Below are 25,916 nucleotides of genomic sequence, written 5' to 3' on the forward strand. Positions count from 1 at the left end.
TCATGGGAACTCCAGATGTCTTGAAATACCACCAGCAGTGAAGATCTTTATTTTCTGAAGCTTACTAGGGGGCTTTGAAACCCATGACACATAGCAAATGATTGTATGACATGTGTTTGTGTATTTTGTGGTTGCAATTTAAGCTAAAATTCCACTCTGAAGTGAAGGTTAGAGGTGAATTCCACCTGGATAGTTGAGAGCCATTATTGATGACAGAGGGTGGCAGTGTCAGAGCAAAATTTTTCATGGTGTTAAGACATGCATGGAAGAAGAAATTGCTTTTTTAGAGAAAAATTGGATAGATCCCATGAAATAACAACACTAAGAGTAGAAAGCAGTGCTCAATAGTGGCTAGCAAGAAACATTCATTTCAAAATATATTCTTGGAACCCAAAGCATGTTCTTTCTGATAAGCTCTCATTACCTAGAATCCCAACCTAGTTAACTCGAGAAGAGCCAACCTAGCTAGAGATGTTTTCCTGGAATAGGGCTCAGTAGGCCTAATGTCTACAAATGACTCTAATTAGTTTAATATTAACAGAAGCATCTTAGAGATTATTGTAAACCTATCTTCTCTTCGTATTCTTCCATTTCATTTCTTTTATGGGTTTTTAAAAATAATTTATTTGAATTCCTTCTTTCAAGGAGAGGTAAAAATATTCCCTATTCTTTGTGCTTTCATTCCTTTTCCTGATCTTTCAATAATCAGGAAGCAGAAAGAAATGTATTGCTCTCTCACTTATCTTAGAACCATGCATCTTTCAGCAAAGACCTTTGTAGAATTGCTAGTAGACAAGCATATGGCTTATCATAGTTACTGGTTCCAATCCCTCTGGGTTATTTAGAAATCACCAATTTCTTTTTTCTTTCTTTTTTTTTTTTGAAATCACCAATTTCTAGCAGTTTTCTAGGATGTGATGTATTCTCAACAATAGTGAACAGCCATGATATAACATATACCATGAGAGGATCACCCCATAGTAAGTGTAACATGACCATAGATCCCAGCTTGCTGATACTGTAGCACATTATGTCCCATGTCCTGGAATAATTATTAAGAACATGACTTTCAAAAGTGTTTCTAGATGATGGGGTACCTGGCTCTAACCTGCATGGATCAGACTTTCGAAATCCAGTCCAAGGAGTTTCCCAGGCTTTACCACAGCTTGGAAACGCTCCCTGCTACTCTGTTAAAGGGGAGTAACATATCAAGTGACGTCTTCTCTTATCAGTACCCAGAGACTACTCTGAGGAGTCAACAAATGTGCCAAGTCCACTCTCGCCGGTTCTCTCCATTAGTCCCTCCATGGAAAGAGTATTCTGCGTGAGAATTCCTAGGAAAATATACAGCAGGAATTGTTTTTAGAGCCTCTCAAGGTCAGGATATAATGAATATGTGCCATATCTGTATTTTTAAAAAAGAAGGCGGGGTTCCAAAGGACTTTAGATAAAAACATGGACATTTTTCATCTGATATAACTAAAACCTGTTTTGGGTTTGAATTCCAATCCACATCCTCAGATTTGGAAGAAATAACTCATCTTCGTATTTTCTGTGACTGAAACTATTTTAACTTTAGCTACCATGATGGGGAAGAAAGAAAACCTTACCTTGATTGTAACTTGACGACCTTCTCATACCCTTAGGGCTATGCCATGGTTCTAAGATCTTTTCCACTGTCAGACTGGCACAGAGGTTCTATGGTCATAGTCATTGGTAACCAGGAGATATGGTGTCCAGTGAATTACCTGTTGTCCTGTCTGTATGGCTCTTCCTTGGCCACCAGCTCTTGGCAGCTTCTGATGCCATGCTTGGAGTACAGTTATATTCTTTCAGTTGCTTGCAGACCCCTCTGTCTAGATGCACCAGGGATAACACTAGCTAGAGGCAGAACTGGGGTTCTCACTGCTCTGAAACCCAGTGCTGTTTCTTTTCTTTGCCTACTTCTTCCCAGCCTGGGAGGAACTTCTTTCTTTCTTGGGGCAGGAAATAGGTGCTACTTTTTTGGTTATCCACGACTCTGCATCTACTAAAAAAATTCCTTCTTCCTTTTGCCTCTTAGGCAAATTATGTCTACTAAAGTTTAAAGCTTTGGGTAAATAAAAGCCAAAATGATTCGCAAGTTAATTCTATATTGGCCCTACCACTTCTCCACCCCCGCCCCCCACCCAAGGCAATAAAACAAACAGCATAAGTGGAAAGAATAGGAAAAGATACAGGGAGAGAAAAAAGAATCTCAAAAGAGTAGCTAACCACAAAAGCCAACAAGAAATGAAAATCAAATAATGTAACCACCTGTTTCATATAGTAAGTTTGATATAGATGCTTCAGGACAGGATTCCTTCGTTACTAAAGGTCCCCCCTTTATGGCTTCAGTTAGTACCCTGGTTCTCCTTTTTGTCAGTGATCTACTAGAATTGTTTAACATGGAAGTGATACACTGGCAGACTGCAGGCCATATCTAGACGGTAGATGGTATTGTGTTTGGCCCACACAATGTTTATAAAAATTTGAATTCATTGGAAACATTTTAAAAAGGGAGAACAGTTCACATAAAAGTGTGGATTTCCAGCTTCTTTTGAAAATCAGACCTGGCAACAGGGGGTTGGGTTGGCTGACAGCAACAATCCCATAACTTAACCCAAGTTTGTCTGTCCTTGGCACAGAAAAGCCAGTCTCAGAAAAGACTGAGATACCTAATATGCACCAAGGAAAGGATTTATTCAAGAAACAGCCAAATGAGGAGATGGGAGAGCAAGCTTCCAATTCACCTTCCTGAAGGAGGAGGGAAATTTAAGGGCAAATGAAAAGAGGTCTGGATAAAAAGCTGCTGTTGTGCTTATTGGTCCTTGATTACCAGTTTCAATCCCCACTATCTTTTGATCATTTCTCATTCTTGAGGGAACTGGGATGATGGCCACTCTAGTTGCTTCTGTCCAGATGGGCAGGAATCAGGGTTAGAGGAATGAACCTCTCTGTACTCATCTAGAAATATTCTTTAGTTCCATGTTGCAAATCAGCATTCCACATCACCAAGATTTTTGTACCTTGGTTAATAGTTCTTGTACAACATTTTATAATCCTAGTAAGAGTGACCTAATTCCTCAAGGAATCCTAAAAACCAGTCTGAGTCTAGGGGCCAAGGGAAGCTTTGCTGTAACCAAGTATCTTGTCTCATCTTGTAATATATGTGCAGTACAATGAATTAGCTACTGCACAAACATCTCCTTGTTCTGCTAAAATATAATCTAAAGCAATTGTATTATCCAAAATTACTCTTGCCAGAATGCCTAAGGCCTCTTATTATGTTCAAGCCATTTAAATGTTCATATTTCCAAGGGAAATATTTATATGGATCACAGGTTATTTGTTATTTTTTTTATTGAATTTTGTGGCCCAGCTTTCCTAAATAGTAGTTACAGGTCTGTCAGAGACCCGCTGGTCTGAGCCAGGTTCTGTTCTTTTTGATTTTCTTCTTGGTGACAGGTGTAGGAAACCTGTGGATTCCTATGGAACCAACTTAATTTGAGTGTGGTGAATCCATGGCTTAATTCCCTTTAGTTTCACTGAAGAATGAGTGATGAGTATTAGTACCTCATAAAGTCATATCTAATGAGGTTGGAGTTTGTCCTCTAGGTGCCTACTCTTCTAGATCTTTAATAACACTCGGTCTCCAGGATTCAGGTGGTATTGGGGCACATCTGTGGGGTACATCAACCTGCGGGAAGCAAACTTAGAGTATTTCCCAAAGATTGAACACAGCAAAGTATCCAGTTCCCTAATGTGATCACCATCAGAAACTCCTATAATTCATGAAAAGAGCATAGAAATGGTCTTCCATATAGTATTTCATAGAGGCTTAGACCAAGTCTACTTCTAGGAGTCATTCTTACCCAAAGCAAGGCAACCAGCAAGGCTTTTTCTCAAGTTAAGTTGGCTGATTGAAAGTGTTTTTGACAACTACGAGGCCTTCTCTGAATGGCATGGAAATCTTCAAATCAACTTGTAAACATATCTACAAATACTGGCATATAATGGAAGATTACGTATTCTGGCATATGATAAAGTCTGTCTGCCAGTCTTCACTACGTTTGGTGCCTCTAGTTTGTCTACCTTTGAGAACCGGTGTGGGCCCAGTCTTAGGATTGTTTTAGCATAGATGTCACATTTTTTGGACTATCTTTTGAACAGTTCTCTGAAGATTGGAACCCATGATATATTTCTGGATCCACTGAGGAGGGGCATCTTAGGCATAATGGGTGCTTTGGTGAATATGACTAGTTATTTTTTTCTATAAGATGTTCTGGGATAAGGATTATTTCTTGTTCATTATATTTCCAGCCAACTTTAGTGCCAGCATGGTGTCCAAATCTCCTTTCTTTAGCTCCTCACAGTGTCTGGTACCAAAGTCATTCCAGAGGGTTTTAGAGTCTTTGTAGTGTGGGTCCTGTTCCCTTGGGCAAACAGTTCCAATTTCTGATGTCCTCAGCAGTGGACAATAGCTGATGAGTCACCACTACATCCAGCAATTTCTTGTCCTGATTCATAAAACAGCTCCTGTCCAGACCAGCTCAAGGTCTGAATTTTCCAGTGGCAGATCCATCAAATGAGAAAGGCTAGAATAAAACTTGTTGGGCAGCCCCAGTGGCGCAGCGGTTTGGCGCCGCCTGCAGTCTGGGGTGTGATCCTAGAGACCTGGGATGGAGTCCCACATCGGGCTCCCTGCGTGGAGCCTGCTTCTTCCTCTGCCTGTGTCTCTGCCTCTTTCTCTCTCTCTCTGTGTCTAGAATAAATAAATAAAATCTTGAAAAAAAAAAAAAAAAAACTTGTTCCGCTGATCTTTTTCAGTGGCCCATACAATGAGAGGCAAACATGAGCTATCTTGGCAATTTTCTCTGAAGTTTACATCAAGTTCTCTAGCTTCAGTTTGCAGGGCTTTAGGGGAAAAAGAACAGTTTTAGGTCTCAATAATTTCAAGTCAAGAGACTGGGAGAAAATTAGAAACCTTAGTCTGGAGACCCTTAGCCAGATATCTGGGGAAATCAGAAAAATTCAGGAACCAGACCAGTTTTATAGATGGACAACAAATACTCAAAGACAGTTGATCAGGAGTAGAATCTAATGTTCACAAAAGGAGTTGCTGAAGCATCGTCTCTCTAAAATCACCCTTATTTCCACCACAGATAGCCAAATTAATACTAATTCACTTATGAAATAAGTCCAGTTTTAACAAACTTGGCCTCATTATTTATATAAATGCGGCAAGAATAAGGATTGGTTGTATAGGGTTTTTTTTCTTTTTTTCTTTTTTCAGTCTGCTTTGCTAGAACTTTTCATAAGACATTTTGGATTGAACTTTTTACAGTTCATAGCTAAGAAGCTAAGCCAAATACTTGCCATCAGACTTTACCTACAAAACCTATAGATTTGGGTAATTCTTCTCTTTTTGAGGTCTCCAGAGTATCCTGAGGTACCTGCACCTGCCAGGAAGGGACTTTTTTTTTGCTCATCTGGTAAGGCTACTGGGAACCCCATAAGCAAGGTCCCAGGCTAGTTTTTCCAAGGGGCTTCATTGACTCCATAACGTCAATCTTAGTTCCTTAAAGTTGTTCAGTCATATCTGATTCTGTGCATGTCTCCCTTAAATAGGACATTGCAATCAAAGCCTTGGTAATATAACCAGTGTTTCTACTTGTGTCCTAAGGAGAGTAGATTCTCATTGAACTTGTGCAAATAAATACCTTGCCACAAAGATATAAGGATATTCGCTGAGAGTTTCTGCACTCTGGAGGGATCAGGTGGGGAGAAAAAGATAAATGTTTCATACTTGTTTACCAAGGATTATTTAAGTCACAGAGAGCTTAAGAGAAAAAGATGCCTTAAATCTTGAAGAGCAAACATTAAAGAACTAGGAGAGTTTCAAACACAAGTCATAAAAAATTATAATCATCTTCCTCAATTCATTCAGTCTCATGTTACTGATTCTTGCTCTGTTTGAATGCAGTTTTCCCATTAGCTCGGAAAATGCTTCGTTTGATGATCATAAACGTATCAGTGACTTGTATTTGTCATTACCATGCAATTGACAACTGAACCAAACAGCTTCCTAGTCAACCTTTCTTTATGTGCCAGAAAAGGAGGCTAAGGGAACCAAACTTCCTTATTTGGAGGAAACTTATTTGGCGGAAGAAATCTAAGAGAGCCAAAACAAATGGAGGAAGAAAGAAGCTCACCTGCCATTACACATGAAGCACTCACCAAGAGACATCTGTCCAAATCCAAACCAAAACCCATTTCCTTACTGAAAGAGTTAAATTAAGCACTAAAGTTTTGTGGCATCCAGTCGGCGTGGGCCCTGGGGACAGTCCCTGGGACAGAGAGCCTAGGCAGTTGCTTGGACTCATCACGGGACTCCCATTACCAGCTGGCATGGATGAACCACAGGCAAACAGCTCCTGGCTCGTTCCCCAAATTTGTAATTTAAATCATATTTGTCTGCCCAACATGAAGCAGAGCCAATCACTTAGACACACTGAGTATGCAGCAAGGAATGGGTTTCTTCAAGAGGCAGCCAAACGAGGAAAGGAGAGAGGAAGCCTCAAGTCTGCCTTCCTGAAGGAAAAAAGTCAGGGAAATGTAAAAGCAAACAAAAAGAGGCCAGGGTAAAAAGTTTCAGTGGTACTTAGGAGTCTGGCTGGCCTCAATAGCCCCATTAATCCTTTGGTTACCAGTTTCAATCCCAAGAATGAACTGTGGCTCGCCCCCTAGACAAGATGGCCACAATCTATCTGCTACTTATTCGATGAACATTTGAGTATGTGAGCCCTGCTCCGAGTTGTTATGTTTTAAGTTCTGGGACGTCAAAGATAGGGTCTTTTGTTCATTATGACAAACACAGTGTCTAGCAAGTATTAGGACTTCAACACATATGTCTAGAATGAATAGATTCAAGTCCTGCCTCCCTCCAGGTAAGCCCATAACATTTAATTTGTATTCTACTCTGCTTTATTCCCCACTCCACAAAAAAGAATTCGATATGTTTACATGACAACTTCATACTGCCACTATCTGCAAGATATAATGCCAGTCGGCATAAGTTTTATCTTCAGGGGTCTCATGCTAGAGTACATAAGACAAAGGATATAGTCACATGGCCTTCTTGGCTCCTCCCTGAGTCACCCTATCCAGAGCCAGAATTGCTCCTTGAACACACACACACTCTACCACCACGACCACCTCCATCACCACCACCACCACCACCACCATCATATGCCCCGGCTATATCTGGAGTTACTTTCAATGTATGTTTAATGTTTCTCTCTCCATCTAGAATCTGACCTCCAAGAGAGGAGAAAAAATTCTTAATCCATTGTACTCTCAAGCCCAACACAGAAAAAGGGACTCAATATATATGAATGGAAACGAAAGGGCAACAGCTATTCTTATTTAAATCCCAGATAATTCTCAGAACTACAGTTCCAGGGCATCAAAATATACTTTGCTTCAGCTTCTTTTATCTTACCCAGTGCCTGAAGCTATTTTGCAAAAGCACTTGTTCCTGCTGTACCATCGATGTCACTCTCTTTTTCCCCTCTTGCCAGTCTCCCCCTTTCTTTTTTTTTTTAACTTTTCCTAAGAAAATAGAAGTATCTCATAGTAATTAAGTGGACTGTGAAAGAGTCTGCCCAGTGTTCAAATGATAAATATTTATGGCATTAATTCAATGAACACTTGTTGAGCTGCTTTTATTGGCAAGGTACCAAGCAAGGTGCCAGGGGTAGAAAGGTGATCGAGACGGGCAGCCCACATTCTCTAAAGGAGGCCACAGTGGTCTATCTCGGGGGACCTGATGAACTCGGGGAACTCTCCCCACAACTTTTCCTGTCTGGTGAACTGCTAAGGGCTTATGACAAGTTTCCTAGACAACTTGAACCAGAGCCAGCTTCCCAGGGCTGGGGGCTATCTTCTAACGCTGGCATGGGCACATTTTTTCTATAGACTCCCATTTCCCTCCAGACATCCCCCTCTTTTCCCATATCAGTCCCATTATTTCTGTCCAGCTGTCTCTCTCCTTCCATCTCAACCAGCTGCCTTTGGGAAAGATCTCATTTTCTCCTAAGGTGTACAAGTTGGGATTTGTTCCCTGCCCATGCTCTCTGTCACTGAGCAAAATCTGTTAAATGAGATAACTCATGTACAGACACCCTGCACAAGGCAGGCACGTGAACATTACCTCTCTTCTCTCTCCTTCCTCGAAATGCCAAGGCTGAAAATGCTTTTCTGTCAAATGGTGCACTCGCATTCTGAGAGCCTGTTTTTGTTTCCATTTCTTTCTCCCTCTCCATCTTTGCTGAGACTGACAAGTGTTCCAATTAATGCCAAACGCCTTCCCCTAGATAAGAAGAAAAAAAAAAAAAGAAGAAGAGGCCTGGAAACTATAACTAACCCATGAAGTCAGTTTTATGAGCATATAAAAGAAACAACAGAAAGGAAGCTGAATTTTGTCTGTAGTATTCCACCTTTTTGGTCACAAAGCCTTTCTTCAGTGATAAGAGAGTTTACTTTTTGCTCAGTTGGGGGTGGGGGGGGTGGGGGGAGGGTGGGGGGGGGTTCCTTGACAGCTCCTACATCAGATTTCCCCTAGTTATCCCCGTGGGTGACCTGGGGACTTCTCCAGAGGCTGAGATGAAACTGCTCTCTGAGGAGAGATGTGTGAACCAAGCCCACCGCCCAAAGTACAGATCCTGATGAGTCATTTCAATTTTAGGCAGCATATTAATCTAAAAGGTGCCTGAGCCAGAAAACAGAATTTTCTCAGCTGAGAGAGTTAAAAATAGTCTTTGTTCCAGACAAGAGAGAAACTCTTCTCCTCCTGGCATGTAAATCATTCGCCAGCTCCACACAGGGAAGACACCTACTCAAGAGCACTGTGCCTGGCCCTTGCCAGAGACAGAGCTGCTTCAAGAGTAATGGCATAGATTCCTACTGCCCAGTGCCCCTGGGACCACGAGGTAATGTGTTTAACGCACACTCCATCCAGTCTTTGGTCAGCTCTTACCAAAGAATTTGACGCTGGATCTGATTGCTTCATTGAGTGTGACTCTCCTGTAGCAATAATGCTACAGTATCACTTAGAACTTGAGGCAGAAGATGAATGGATAAAGAAGATGTGGTTTATGTATACAATGGAATATTCCTCAGCCATTAGAAACGACAAATACCCACCATTTGCTTCAACGTGACTGGAACTGGGGGGTATTATTCTGAGTGAAATAAGTCAATCGGAGAAGGACAAACATTATATGGTCTCATTCATTTGGGGAATATAAAAAATAGTGAAAGGGAATAAAGGGGAAAGGAGAGAAAATGAGTGGGAAATATCAGAAAGGGAGACAGAACATGAGAGACTTCTAACTGGGAAACGAACTAGGGGTGGTGGAAGGGGAGGTGGGCAGGGGTGGGGGTGAATGGATGATGGGCACTGAGGGGGGCACTTGATGGGATGAGCACTGGGTGTTATTCTATATGTTGGCAAATTGAACACCAATAAAAAATAAATTTATTTTAAAAAAAATTTGAGGCAGACTCACAGATTCAGGGGGAGAAGTGGGCTGCTGTGGACACCAGCTGGCTCTCAAGAAAATGATTAAATCTCTCCTGGGGATGGCACTTCTGAGTCGCCAGCAGATTCCTTTCCCATTTGTTATGTTTCTACTGTCTCTCAACCTGTCTTCATTTATTAAAATCCAGCCGAAGAAAATCGTAATGCAGACAAAACTATACTTCCGGTTGAAACCCCATAGGTAATTGGAGCACTGGCAACTCAGTAGAGATAGAAGAGTTCTCAGCAGGGCCTTAGTTATTTTGCCTAGTTGTTCAGTCAGCTATTTGCCCTCTCCCCCCCCCCCTTTTTTCCTTTTCCTTTCTTTACTTTTCTTCCCCTTCTTTCCTTCCTTTTCTTTTCATTGGGAACTAACCTAGGATCGATCTTTGACTTTCCAAGTGTCTGCAAACTAAATCATAGGAGAAGCCTATAATGTTAGAATCTTGCTCTTTAAAAAAAAAAAAAATCAGTGAGCTTTTGTGCTGCCTTGATAGCAAAATACATGAATGAAAGGAGGTTTTACCTTATTATGAAGTTATTTTTCCCACGTTGAGTTTAGGAAGTACAGAGGATCAGACCAACTCCACTATCTCTGGGATTAAGTCAAAGATTCCCTATCTGATCCTGGTATTATATTAATAGGGTGAAAGAGGATTCGGGAAAATATAGAACTCTGAGCTTATAAAAATCAATCTCCCGAGGCTTTGGCCTGAATAAAGACCATGGCCTGAGGCCCAAACTGTACTCAGCCCTTAGAAATGCCCTTGTAACAATTCAGGGTTGAATTTTTAAGACTTTAAGTTGTCTGCTTTCAGAGGGAAGAAGGCAGGGGGAAAAAAAACCCTACTTTACATTTGAAAAGCTCACTTTCTGAAACGGCTGGTTCCCCACTGGGAGAGCCTTAGATGGGGCTGGCAGTGGATTTGTAAAGGCATCACTCTAATAAACTTGCAGACAAGATAAATGCTGCTTTAAATCTGAAGCCTCTTCTTTATCTTAAAATCCGTAAGTTGTTTGCAGTTATGTAAAATTTACCGAGGAAAGAAAATTTCCTTTTATTTGTTTTTAATAAGCAATTCTTACAGATATTCTTGCTCTGAAACACTTGCCCTTATTCAACTGACTTGAGGACTTTTAGCCCTGTGGTAAGTGTAAATGGCAAGAAATCCTGTAATCATCTTCCGCATTCATTCGGACAATAACATCAGCTTGAAGTTCAATTGCGCAATCTGTGAAGGCAAGCATCTTTTGGGTTTTTTGCAAGAATATCTTTCTGGATTAGATGAAATTCAGATTTCGAACCAGGTGAATTATGCAATTGCTCACAGGTATTCTAGTTTCTCTTTATACTGCTTACTTCTTGCACTGAAACATGATATGTTTCAAATCTTGGGATTTTATATCACAGAAGTAAAAGAAGCAAAATTTTTTTTTCATTCAAACCAGAGACAGTTTCGAGAATGAAAGGGGCCCCATTATCCACGTGGAGACAGCAGGAAGAAAACAAGACTGTCCCAACCTAATTTATATGAGGGATTGAGTTTTTAATTCTGAAAATAAATTAGTACAAGATAAAAATGTTCTTGCTTATCCACTGCATTTTTTAAACATGCATTTTCCTCACGTAGATATAATTTATTTTAGAAAAATGAGAAAATACAAATGTATTTTCTATGTAAGCATAGAAAGAATTAAATAGAGTTCCATCCCCCAAAATAATCCCTGTTTTTACCTTGATGTCTATCATTCCAGAGCTGGAATATATACATATCCATCACAAGGTACCATATTTTGGGGTAGTGTTTCCTGAATGCCATCTATCCATATATACTGATACACATTCACTTATACATACATATGTACATATATACCTACATTTTTATTTACATTTTTATAGAAGGTGAACTCATACTGTGCATATGGTTCTGCAACTTGACTTATTCTGTATCAATAAATATTCTTTCATAGCAACAACTTTTAAGGCTATGTAGCATTTCGTTATATGGATGTGCCATAATTTATTTAACCAATTGCCACATTAAAGGATATATTTTAAAGAATATAAAATTCTGATTCCCATACAAATTTTAAATGAACCCATGTCAAAGATTGTATCTCATCAATTCATGAAGAACCTATAAAATATTACAACTAGTTCAAAAAGACCTCAAATTATCTCACATTTTGAGTATAAAGTATACTAAAATAAATTTACAAATGAATACAAAACTGTCAGGATCCTGCAGTGAAATAGTCACTTGCATTCCCCCAGACACAATGTATATTTCTATGGACAGGAATTATTTGCATTTCTATCCATTTTCTACAAGTGCACTTCTATACAGAGTTGTTACACAAACGCAAATAATGGCACACATAGCTAGTCAGGACACCTGGTTCTTACAATCCCATTGTTGAGTCAAATTCAAATAATAAATTATACTGTGAACACATCTAGACTACTAAGTCCTTGTTTTCCTTAATTTTAAAGTTTAGAATGAATTGCTAAAAATGTAATGACTTGGTCAAAAAACACAGTTTTGTGATTGGTGAGGTAAAGAATTACTACCATTTTAAAACGTTGGATGCATTGTGTCAAACTGCCCTCCAGAAAGATTGTACCACTCACACTCTCACAGTGTAGGTGAGTGCCAAATCATCTCCAAAAGTTATATTTTTATAAATTGCTTCAATTCGTGATGATGACTGTGTTTAAAATGTCTCATAAAATATGTCTGTTCAGACTCTTTCTCATCCAACATCTCTTTTATAGCACTCTGGAACCACACCTCCAACGTGCCTTTTCTGTTTTGAAAGTCCCTTGGACAGTAAGAGCTCCAGCTTGCTATTGCTAGATATGATCTTTCTATTTTTTTCTGCGTCAATTTTAATTCCCCCCTAGGACTTCTGGGCATCTTCTTTGCTGTTAGCTTAAAACAGTTCCTGGCTGTTTTTTAATCTGTAGATTAAAGCTTGGGAAGTTAAAAAGAAATAAAAATAAAAAAAATAATAAAGCTTGGGAAGTGGAGCACAGGGACTTTGTTCATGGTGCAAGTGGCTATAACCTTGGTGCCACTTGCCCTGGCAATACTTTTCTCTACCATGTACCTCCTCTTCTCTTGGCTCTTCAATGGTTACACAGGTCTAAATACCTGCAACCTGTGAAAGTGTAATAGAATTGTCCTAGTTTATTTAATTCCACCATTTCTTGTTTCTGTGTGATTGGAGGATTTGGGGGCTTGGCATTAAGCGCAGAAATTATGATAGGAAGTGATTCTCCATTTTCTCCACAAATGAATGGATACCTGGGCCACTGCTTTTGTTTATTTCTTGGTTGTTTTTTTTTTCTTTCTTTCTTCCTCAAATGCTTGATAACATTTTCATGGCAACTTGGCCTTCCTAATGTGGGCTTATCTGAACAAATGTCAAAATTCTTTTGCGACCCCTGAGTTAGAATCCATCTTTCATTAGATGATGGTGTCTTTCATTATCTAATGTGATAAAATGAATGGAACCAGGTTTAAATTACCATCAAAGTTAGTCTTAAAGCAGTAAAGAAGGAAAAGCAAAATGGGAGAGTTAATTAGAAGAGGAGTTTAGTTGACTCCTTTAAGGTGGGTCATCAGGAAAGTCCTCTCCAAGGAGACCTGAATGATGAGTTCTAGAGAAAATGCTAGTGCAGAGGCCCTGAGGATTTACAATGCTATTACAAATAGTACAAAGGAACACAATGAAGTAAAAACTTTGAACTAACTTCCTTGAAGAAAGGGAGACCATTGTTCCCACCTGCAGCTAATTGATTTCTGGCAAACTGTATTCAACAAAAGGCAGCCCAGCTGCTCCTACACAGTAGCCAGGATCTCTCGACAGGGTTGAGTTTTCATGCTCACTGCTGTTCACTTCTGAGCTTGCCATGTCTCCAAGCACCCTTTCACCCTATTTATGCAAGAGCCAACTGTTGTCTGAAATTCACAGGACTCTGAGGACAGTGATTATCTAGAGTAAAGCACAGCTCCTTGGGAGCAGTGCCCTCCTAGGTGTTAGCACTCTGCTATCAAAACTCATCTGAATGAATGAATGAATGAAGCCAAATGCATAAGATGCCCCACCTTAGAGCTGCCTCTCTGGAAGTCAAGGCAGGATCTTAAAAACTGAGGCCCTACACAACCTCTGCTGTATGTGGATTGCCCAAGTCTCTTTCCTTCACTCCATTCTCTCATCTTTCAGAAGGATCCCTCAGATCCTCTTGGTGCTTTAGTGTAACCATTTGCCTCTGAGGACTATTTGCGTTCGACAAACATCTGAGGTCATTGGAGTGAAGCCTTGCTCTGTGAAGGTGAGGGAACCATGCTGTTGAGAGGGATATGTCTGTTTCCTGCCAAGACTCATAGCCTCTTCAAAGAGGGATGTTTGAAGAGAAATAACTGCAAACTCTCTGGTACTCCTAACTGAATAGCCATGTAATTCAGATGGTGCTATGGAAACCATACTATGGGAAAACATGCTGTTTCTATCCAATTAATTTAAAGCCATTCATATCTTCATTCATTTGTGTAGCAAATAAGCATTTATGCAACAGGAATAGCTTTGAACAGTGCAAGTGATAGGGCAATGTAGTAGCAAGCAGGATTGACAAGGCCCCTGTCTTCATGCAGGATTATATGCCGGTGGGGAACACAAGTCAGCAAGATAAAGGCTAATAGTAGTAAACATCGTAAAGGAAATAAACTTGGAGATGGTATGGAGAGTGACAATGGGAACAGAGGGTCTACTGTATATAAGATGGCTAGAGGAGATGTCGTTGAAGAAGTGACACTTGAGATGAAGCTCAAGGTGTCAGGGAGCGAATCGGGACAGGCAGGGAAGAACAACTCAGCAGAGGGATTGGTGGATGCAAAGGTGAGGAGGGGTGGGGGGCTGGGTGGACTTGAGGGGCAGAGCTGTTTTACTGCAGCATTGTAAGCCAGGGAACTAGGGAAACAAGATGAAGATGCAGAGGTAAGCAGGGGCCAGATCACGTGAAGCCTCTTGGGCCAGAATAAAGGGTCATGGAAGTTGTGGAAGCTTTTTATTTGAGAGGAAGATATCAAATTTGCCTTTTGGAAAAAGTCACTCTGCCTTATGATAATAGCTGGACAAATGAGGCATATTCTCAATTCTTAACTGCTAGAAAATTTCTATTTTCATTTTCTAAAATATTCAGGAACTTTTAGGCTTGAGCCCAGATGTGCCCTCAGAGGTGACTTAACGACTTAATAAATAGTCATGAAGCTATTGAATCTGTTGAGTGGGCAGAGACATTCCTCTGATGCATAATGATGAGCACTTCTTCATATGTTTGAACTGACTAACATTAGTTCATATGTTTGAACTAACTAATAGGCATTTCTTTCATGAAATGAAAACTTTTTGTCCATTTTTCTATTGGATTTTTTCCATGTCTTATTGATTTGTAGTTCTTTAGATATTGTGAGTACACGCCTACATCACATTATCTATTCCTAAATAAGAAACTACCTCAAACGTTAGTGGCTTAAAACAATGAGTATGCTATTTGCTTGTGATTCTGTGGGTTAGTGACTTGGGCTGAGCACTCCTGTGTTTGATATTGTGGCTGAAGATATCCTAAAGCTCCACAGGAGCTGGACAGTCTGAGATAGGCCACCTTGCCTATCTGAATGTTGGCTGGAGCACCTCTGTTCTCTTCTGTGGTCTTTTCAGTGGGCTAACTTAGGTTGTTCATATCGCAGATTCAGGTTCCAAACACAGACAAAAAAGTGCAAATCCCAATATTTATACCCTTACTTGTATCATATTTGCAAATGACCCATTGGCCAAGGCAAATCCCCCAACCAGTCAAGAGCCAATGTTGAAGGGACTATGTAAGGATGCACACAGGAAAGTGTGAGTCTTTGGGGGCTGTTAGTGAAACAATATACCACAACCTACCACCAAGTCCTTGGTCTCCTTTCAAAATGCAGAGTTAGAAGAATCTTTTCATTATAGCCATTGACCAGCTGAATGAAGGCTCCTTGAGAACCAAGGACAAAAGGGAAGAGGGTCTGAAGAACACAGGATCTCATGAATAGAATGAGGCTGACAGACAGCCACCCTGGAACACCCGTAGAGAGGGGCTTGATAAGGGGCTAGTCTCTCTCCTCTGATTCTTTGGTCAGAGTTTCTTTGGCTTCTGCAGTATCCAGGGAGCCCCAGGAGATGTTCTCCTTATGTAGCTTTACCTGCATTCCCTGTGCTTCAAAAAGGACGAACATCTCTGGGGAGGGAGCTCAGAGGACACTGCAAACCCATGTTCATCCAGAGTTCATCTGGAGGGCGTGAGCTGATGGGCAACTTCAGGTAGAGGAAGGTGCCTATGCTATTAGCTGGAGGTAATGCAACACTTTAAAAAACCACCACCCACAACAACAAAAACCAATTCAAAGATGGGCAAAGGACTTGAGTAGACATTTCTCTAAAGAAAATTCACAAACAGCCAATAAGCGCATGAAAAGATTTAACTCATTAATCATTAGGGGAATGCAAATCAAAACCATGGAGAATTACTACTTTACACCTACAAGAATGGCTATAATAAAACAAAACAAAAAAATAACAAGTGCTGGCAAGGTTATGAATACAATGGAACCCCCACATGCTGCTGGTAGGACAATAAAATGGTGCAGCCACTGTGGGAAATAGCTGTTCCTCAGGAAGTTGAACATAGAATTATCATATAATTCATCAATTCTATTCCTAGGTATATATCCAAGAGAATTAAAAGCAGAGATTCAAACAGATGTCTGTATGCCAGTGTTCATAGTAGCATCATTCATAATAACCAAAGGTGGAAACTACTCAAGTGTCCATCAACAGGTGAATGGAGAAACAAAATGTGGTATAATCCACACATGGTATAATTCCATAAATGGAATATTACTCAGTGATAAAAATAAATTTTGATATATGCTAAAACAGGGATGGACCTTGAAGACATCATAATAAATGAAAGATGCCAGACACAAAAAGACAAATATTTTCTGATTCCACTTAAATTTTTAGGTACCTAGAATAGGCAAATTCGTGGATACAACTAGTAGAATAGAAGTTTCCAGGGACTGGAGGGAGAGGAGAATGGATAGGTACTATTTAATAGGTACAGATCTTATGTAGGGAATGATGATGAAGTTTTGGGTATAGTTGGTAGTGATGGTTCCACAACATCATGAATGTATTTAATGCCATTTAAGGAATAAGGAATTGTGCACTTTAACAAATGCTTAAAATATTGATAGTATGTTGTCTATATTTTACCACAATAAAAAAAAAAAAAAAAACAACTCTTTCCTGCACCCACCCAACTCTTTGATCCTTTTTCTTTATATTTAATGGCCTGGCTTTTAAGCTGTTTTCTGTAACATTTTTTTGGTCATTTTATGTAAACATGCTATCTTTAAAAACATTTTTGACAAGGGGGCTAATAATTTTGGCAAAAGTACTTAGGGGCCATACTCTTTATACTTACTTCTGCTACTTGTGGCTTATCCCTGGAAAGCATCACCTAAGCACATGGATAGTGTAGAGCCAGACAAACTTTTGGACATGAAATCAAATTGTGAATTTATGAATTCTCATTATTCATACATAATAAATAAATATATTACATTCAATAATGAATATATCATTCTATTCGAAGTCATAGAAAGTCTTTCTGGATTCCTATATCACATGTAAGAATGATGTGAGTATTCTAACCTTAGATTTCTATATGTCTTTACAACACACACACAAAAATCCAACAAGCTTTGAAAATCCTGTGATCAGCTGTGGCAGTTGTGCCACTTAAGAGCAGGGGACGTTCCACCTTTTGTGTCAAAGAAGCTGTCTCGTGAACAAACCAAATGTCCTTCGTTCTTCATGGGGGACCAGGAGGCAAACTGAACTAGCGATAGTGTGAACTGGAGGGATCATCACATTTACACACAGACATTTATTTTTCCCTATTGAAGCTCTTAGCATATAGAAGGTTCAAGAATTTCATTGCTTGTCACAACAGAGTATCAGAAGCTGATACTCTGAACAACTTATTGACTTATTGTCTTTAAAAAGTTAAAAAATAACTCTCAAGTGATTAATATAACAAATTCTGACATGTGTGGTTAATCAAAGGCTAACCTTCACTTAATAAATCAAAATTTCTTAATTGAGAAAATCAAAATGGAAGAGCTCCAGTGTGGCTTTCAGCCAGCCTGGGTTATTTCATACTCTTCACAGGATCCCTTGCTCTTTGGGCCCTCTTCCCTTTTTGCCTTTGATTTAGGTGAAACACATGGGTAAACTGAGAAAAATACTTGAATCTATGTTTTCATTAAGGATAAGCCTAGGCAAAAGTATGTTGTAAAAGTAAGGATTCGGAATGTATGACCATAAAATTTAAACACAGACCTCAGAAGGGACCTTGAAAAGCATTTGCTTCCTTTTCTAAGAAAGGAATGATTGGACCAATTAATCCAAGTAAAAATTCCCAAATTATATGTTAGACTAAAAGGACACATTTGAAATAAATCAGTTACTGAGGATTAGTGTATGAGTCAGTTTGGTTGGTTGGTTAGTTGATTGATTTTAAGAAATAATTCCTTTCAAATATTTATATATAATAAATTACAAGGAGATATGTTCTCCAGAATATGACTTAGAATTCTTTCTTGGAGTTCTGAGCAGCTATGACACATGAATACCAAACCACAAAGACAGTATTTCTCTAGACACCCATGAAGTATATACCATTCTACTCAAAGGCAGCAAAACTCAAGCAGGGATGATGGCCCAGGGATGGGGAGAAAACTGTGAAGTCCAGAGTAAGAAGAAAATTGAAAGACAGTATCAGAAGACCTTCCTGGGCACTCCGCAAACACTGAAGCTCTTATCATTTTTCCATATTGGGGACCTAATCTGCTTTCAGGGACAAGGAGTTATTTCTCCTGACAACCTCCCCCATCCCTTGCATCTAAACTACCTGCTGCCCATCACCTAGAATCCCCTTGAATGGAGATTTTTTAAAAAAGTTTCCCCATTGTTAGACACAAACACCATTAACATTTAAGTATTTAATAGTTAACCACCTAGCATGAATAGAATTTAGTAAATTGAAAGGATAATAGCAAATCATCCTTTTTTGAGTCATTGTGATGATTTCTGTCCTGAGTAAAAAGCTGGAAAGCCCAGGACCCCTAAATAGGGGCAACAGATTCCTTAGAAGAAAAAAATGAAAGCATCAAGGGAGGAAGTTTCACACACACGATAAATCACAACCTACATGACCTGCCAGTACCTTCCGTTTAGTCCGGCCATGATGAGATCTCCAGTTCTTTATGTTCCACTCATATGTGACCCTGGGAAGTAATTTTATCTCTCTAATTCAGAAGCACCTGGTAATGAAGTGAGAGCCTACCACAGAATGTGAGCAATGCTCATAAAATAATGACAAATGACTTTGCAATTTCCTTTGACCAAGGCATTTATTGTTTGGTATTGTGGATTAAATCATTCCCTGATTTCTTTATAAATCTTTGCTAAATTATGTGGGTTCAAACTTGTGAAGAGAAATTTATTTTAAAATAACCCTTTTATTATTTAGATTGCACCAACTTGTATGTAATCATAAGTGCTTTTTAATTATGAAAGTAATTCATGCTTATTAAAGAGAAATTGGAAAATACATGTAACTAGAAGAAAAAAAATACCCATTGTGCCATCACTCAATCTCAAGCACCTCTGTTAATATTTTGATGTCATTTTTAGAGGCTTTTAATACTTAACTATTTGTACTTTTATTTTATGTAATTGAAGTCATGCTGCGTTTACAATGTTCACACCTGATTTTTGTACCCTTAAGATTCCATCACAGGCATTTTTACATTGTTTGACAAAGCTTTTTTACAAGTACTTTTTAAAAGCTATTAAATATTCTAACAAGTAGATGTATTGAAATTTACCTCTATAATTGGGCAGTAAAGTGTTTAGATGCTCAGAATTTTGAAAACAAAGTCTTAAATAATAATAATATTGTAGGAGCCAGAACCCACTCCAACCCCCCTCCCTCACTCTTTGGTACCCATGATATTTTAGAAGTCTTGATAATTAAAAAAAGAAAAAAACACTGACCCCTGGTCAACAGAATAATAAAATTGCATGAAATCACCTTAAAGAGTTTATAAACTCATCATGTCCCTGGTTCTATGAGAGTCCAACAATGTCCTATCCTAGTTTTCACAAATATTTTATTATATTAAACATTATGCTAACTTACCCAGACTCTTCTCAATTATACCCCAGCATAATCCATATGACAGAAAAGAACAGAAGTGATTTCTGGTTGTATTTTTCCGAAGATTTTATCTGTACCTTTGCTATGCTAAACTAAGTAATAGCAATGACAATTTCAGTAGCCTGCTGTAATACTAACTTAAATTTATGTTTTATATCAGTGGAAACAGTAACAGCAGTATTCTAAGACACTTGGTTAGAACAAGTAAAAGAATAAAAGGAACTCAATTATGCAAATATGTGCTCTTCCACCTTGAGGAGGTTGGCTGAACTTGGGAGAAAATGGCAGGCTTATAGTTTTCTGCCTGAGTTATTAGTTCTCCTTATAATTAAAATCAGACCTAATTATGATTATTATTATTCCTCAACAATTTTCAACAATTACAAATTATCCACAGACATATTCAAATGTTCATATCCCTTATTTTCTAATCCCTTTTGAAGACTTTTTTCCCTGTTAAGATGTTACCACCTGATTTATAGTAAGTCATGTTTGGAGTACTTACCAATAGGAACTCTTATGGTGACAAGTGACCAAAACAAACAAAACTGGAGAAATTGAAAGGTGGTGCTAGTTTCACATAGCTTGACCTGGTTCAAATTGGGCATTAGGATCCAGTTTTCCATTCTACATCTCTTCACTCTGGCTTCCCCTGGGATTATGACCCATGCTCAAATGCATTTTTTTTTCTCTCTCCTTGTGATTATAAGGAATCTACCTCAATTCCAGATTCCAGCCTTCAAATTTTCAGGTTCAGGCATTTGGGGGAAGAGCAATGCTTCCTCCTGGCCACTCAAGTAGAAATCTAGTATATTTCTTTGGTTCTGTGGGTTATGTATGCAACCCTTATTCAAGCATTTTGGCATATGAAAGTTACATGCTGATTATTCCATACCTCTGTCAGAAGAGCCCCAACCCACGTGCTGTCCTCCCTCATGAATCTGTCCCTTACCACCTGTTATGGGTTGAACTGACCACCACCCTTTCATATTTTGAAATCTTCAGTACTTCAGAAACTGACTGCATTTAAAGTAGGGTCTTTAAAGATGGAATTAAGCTAAAATGAGGTCATACGGGTGGGTGAATTCAACTTTACTCGTGTCCCTATGATCAGAAGGGATTGATCAGAAGGGATTAAGACACAGGGGAAAAGACCATGGGGAGAATACAGCCATTACAAGCCAATTAGAGAGGCCTCAGGAGAAAGTATCCCTACTGACACCTTGATCTCAGATTCTGGCCTCCAGAACTGTGAGAAAAGAAATATCTGTTATTTAAGCCACTCAGTCTATGGTAGCAAACTAACAGATACCCAAGTCAGAAGAAAGTTCTTTTTCTTCTGAATTTCTGTTGCCTTTTTTGGTCTTTCTTACTTCTATCTTGCATTACAACTATGCATGTGTTGATGTTTTATATTTCTCTTCCCAGACCAGAAGATCTTTGTGTGCAAGACCTAAGTGTAATAATGCATTTCTCAAATGCCCACAGCATACTCAGTAATTTATCAAATATTATCATGTGCCTCTATAAGCCCTGAGAGTAGCACAGTCTTACTAGGCACTCAATAAATATTTGCTAAATAAATAAATATGACCCCAAAGAGACAGGTAACTGACATAAATCATTATGAAATGTCAGTTCTCAAAGAATGCATGATCAATTGAAGAACTAGGAACATATAGACCCTTTCAAAGTAGTGCCAAGATCATGTCATACTCACTGCAGTATTTTAGTTATTTTCATGTTGCTTATTCCTGCAGGACGAGGAGCTTAAGTGGTGTTAACAGGTCATTGTTGTAATAAATTCCTTGTCTGACCTTAGCCAGAACTGTGCACAGCTAAGTGGAAAGGAGTTTGAGAACTTAGTTGATACATTACCTAAATAATTGGATTTCCCAGGTAAGAGCATTAACTGTTTATTTTCTCACAATAAATTTAAAACAGAGGCATCCACAGATTAGAAAAAGGAAACAGAATTGTATATATAGTAAAACCTTCTGGGTGGGCATTGTTGTTTTTGGCCAGCCAGCATCCACTCACCCTGTTTCCAAAAGATTTATCAGGGGATCTATCCCACCCCATAGCCAGGCCAGGGGGTACTTAGACTGCTCCAGTTTCATTGAAGGGCTGGATGCCTGACCAAAATGAAGCCCATGGGACATTCTCTCCTGGGACCTTGAGCCTTAGGCTGTGTCATGAAAGGATACAACACAAAACCTAACAGAGTTGGAAGCGCCACAATCCATTCGCGGTGACCTAATGAAAAGACCAAGTATTTCATGCTGACCTAGTTCTTAACGATCTGATTATCCAATAATTCACCAGTCTCGGGAAGTGGATTACTCCAGAGGCATGGACCACAGAAGAATACTCGTCAGAGCACCCATTCTGCTGGGGCTACATAGCAAAATGGACACGGTACATTCTCCCCTAGGAAAAAACCAGGGACTATAGAGAAGCCTTCTCCAACCAGAAATGTGGCAAACTACATTGGCTGAACAACAGTATTTTACTGCCAAGGCAGAAAGTTCTCCACTTTCTCAAGTGAGAGTTTTAGTATAATTTTCTCGCTCTTCATCATTGCATAACTCAGTGTACTGGGGTGGATAACTTATCATTCGGAGAAAGGTTGCAGACCTTTAAGAATTGTGAGTCTCAATTTCACTAAGAAGACTGCTCATTACTCAGGGACGTTTGACCTAGATCTAAATGTATACTCCAAGTTTAACACACGCCACAGTAATTTCAGCATTAGACTTTAAAGAAAACTGTACCGTGATAACTAGATGAGACATTATAGTAGCTTCCTCCATGAGGAGAGAGGGAATGAAGTTTATTTAGATGCAGACATTTTGGTAATTGTAAAAAAGCAAAGAGGATATGTAAGGATAGATGAGTATCGAGCAGCCATGAAGGTAGGTGACAATAGACATGTGAGATTCAGTCCCAGCATCAAATAATCCTCCTCAATTCTCCTCCTCTCTCAGCGTATTCAGGAAAAGTAGTCTAGCACTAGAAAATGCACAGGAGCCAAGTGCCTCAGAATGGGAAATGGAGAAGTCAGTCAGGAGACTAGCACAATAGTTTAGGTGAGAAGCAGTAAAAGACTTGAGTGGAGTCAACATATGACACTTATAGAGGCAGTGATTAGAGCAGAGGAAATGAAGATGAGAAGGGATTCAAAATTGACAAGCCAAGAAAGAGGGAAGAGTCAAAGATGGTTCTGAAATTTTGCTGGCACCATTAACAAGAAGTGGGAGTGTAATAGGAAGAAGGTGTTTTTAGGACAAGAGATAATTGAGTTCAGTTTTGGAAAAAAAAAAAAAAAAAAATCCGGGATGCCTGCCTTTGGCTCGGGGCGTGATCCCAGGATCAAGTCCCACATTGGGTTCCTTGTGTGTGTGTGTGTTTGGGGGGGGGGGGGGGGGCTGCTTCTCCCTCTGTCTGTCTCTATCTCTCTCTCTCTATGTCTCTCATGAATAAATAAATTAATTAAAAAGATCCATTTGTTTACAACACATCCTTTTGGATATTGAAAAGGCAGTTGGTTATGTTGAGGGGGATGGGCAATTTGTTGGAAACACACAGAACTACTCAAACTGTAGGTTCAAGCTTTGTGCAAGCCCTTTGGAGCACAGTGGCCATGTCTGTGGTGTTGGTCATTCCTGGCATATGGTAGACATTAAATATATATATTTGTTCAACTCCCATGTAGCAGATATTTGTTCCATGCCAGTCAATATCCACTGTCCTCCATTTCAGCCAGATTGTCTCTCATTTTCTTCAGAGAAATAAGCTCTTTTTCCTATGTATGCATTTTTTTGTGTGTAACTTTATGCAAGGCACCCTCTCTTCCTCCGACCAAGAGCTAGGCATGTGATCCAAGTATTGTAGGCTGGTGTTTCTTTTTCTCCCAGGTTTTGACTCTTAAGTGGAACAAGGCAAAATGTTAAAATAGTTGGTCTTGATTTGCTTCAGCAGTGAAATATTAGAAAGACTGTTTGTCCCAGAAGTCCTGGTTCCTTAAGGACTTGTTTTAAACCTGGCTCCCCAGCCTTCTAACAATTGCCTTTTCTACTTGCAACCACAGTTGGGGTCTTTAAATTGTAAAAATCTTGACACAGAAATCATCATGTAGCTAGCAGATTATCCATACCCTTCTAACAGCAGTATTCAAAAGCATTTAAGACAGTAATTAATCTAGTTTTCTTAGAGAAGTAGATACCATAAGTTACCTTGGGAAGTCTCATGTTCAAACACCATTTACTTTAGGAAGCAATTCATAGCTAACCTGGATCTCACCTATAAAAACTTAAAACTGTGAGTACTCAAGAAAACACTTAAAGGTTGGATACTCCACCACATTATTATAAACACACTAGGGCAAGTTAAGGCAAGTCAGATGCATCTGGGCATCTGTTTTAAATTCAGTAATGCATAAGGATGCACTCCAGTTCTGATCAAGTGATCACTTCTCAGCTCTCAGCCCTTTATCTCACTTACCTCTTCATTAGAATCCACTGTATGAAAATCAGCAAGTCTACACCATATTATAATTGTTGGCACTATACTGGCACTGATTTAAGGACTGTTGAATTTCAGTGTCTTGATCACAAAACAGAAAACTGAAGGGAGATTACCCTCCTTGTCTTTTGTGAGGTAAGCATCCAGGATGGATTTGTCTAGCTTGTGTGGTCAAGAAGGGAGAAAAAGAACTTCCCATGCTGCTGATGGAGTAGAAATTGGTATCAACACTTTGGGAGTTTATTTGGCTGTGGCTAGGAATGTAAAAAATTCTTACATTCTATGAATCAGGAAGTTTGGAAACTGGTTTTACACAGGCACAGAAACATGTTTATTGCAGCATTGTTTATCATAGCAAGAATTGGAAGTAAACTATGATCCAGGAATGGGGAAACAGATAAATAAAAAGTCACATGCTATTCAGCAGATTTTTTTTAAATGGCCAGAATTATTTGTGTGTAACATGGATAGCTCACAATCAACATGATGAATGGAAAAAAAGCTAGTTGCAAAATAATATATAGACTATGATACCGGTATTATCGATCTTATAAAACTCTTACCAAAACAAGTTATTATAGATATGCACACATACGTATATACATGTGTATAAAAGCAGAAATAGATTGTGAGCCAATTCATAAATACCCTCTCCTTCCCCCTGAGGATGAGGGAAGTAGTATTGAGTATGAAGGGAAATAAAGACGTCGACCTTGTGTGGAGTATTTTATTTTTTATTTCACTTTGTTCTTAAAAATGGTGTGCAGATATTTCAAAAAGTGTTAAAAATTATCACTTCTCTATTGTAGCTACATTGGTGTAGCCACCTATTTTTCTGTATTTTTCAAAACTAAAATTTTCTTAAGTTCACTACTAAGACACATGATGCTTGATTCATTCATTCAGTTTTCAACAAATGTATATTACTTACTTGCTATATATATAAGACAGTATGGTTGGTACAATAGAAAATAACAAAGCTATATAAAACATAGTTCTACCCTCAAGGATCTTGGAGCTTTAGAATTTAAAAGTCCTTTTTGGAAAAAAAAAAAGTGTGTGGGCTCAGGCATGCCTCAGTGTGGAAATATTTTCAGTAGGCTTGGGATATGAAATTATTTCAAGTATCATGAAATTACATGTGGGTAGGCTGCACACTAGGAAAACATAACAAGAAAATCACCACTTACAAAAGATTAAATTAGGATGTGAGTGGCACTTTCAAACGGAATGATTCCCTTTTTTTAAAAAATTATTCATTTGTAAGCCTTTTCCCTGAACATGTAAAAGGTGATGGTATTTACAAAAAGTTTCTTTACATCCACTTATTTGGGCAACACATCCATTATGCAAAATAAGGAACAGCAGTATAGGACAAAGACAGTTTCACCTGGAGAGTGCTGCTCTGCTCAAGTCAAGCACACGCAGACACATGGAGCTGAAGAGCCTTGTAGTAGCACCATG

General features: G+C 39.0%; 1 protein-coding gene across 1 annotated transcript in view; it reads left to right on the forward strand.

Moving 5' to 3' along the window:
* SLC35F1 (solute carrier family 35 member F1) overlaps nt 1–25,916 on the forward strand; it is a 395,559-nt gene that overhangs the window by 275,789 nt on the left and 93,854 nt on the right. The gene's annotated exons all lie outside the window — the stretch shown is intronic.

Source organism: Vulpes lagopus, chromosome 2, assembly GCF_018345385.1.
Source record: "Vulpes lagopus strain Blue_001 chromosome 2, ASM1834538v1, whole genome shotgun sequence".
In the NCBI taxonomy this organism is placed as follows: Eukaryota; Metazoa; Chordata; class Mammalia; order Carnivora; family Canidae; genus Vulpes; species Vulpes lagopus.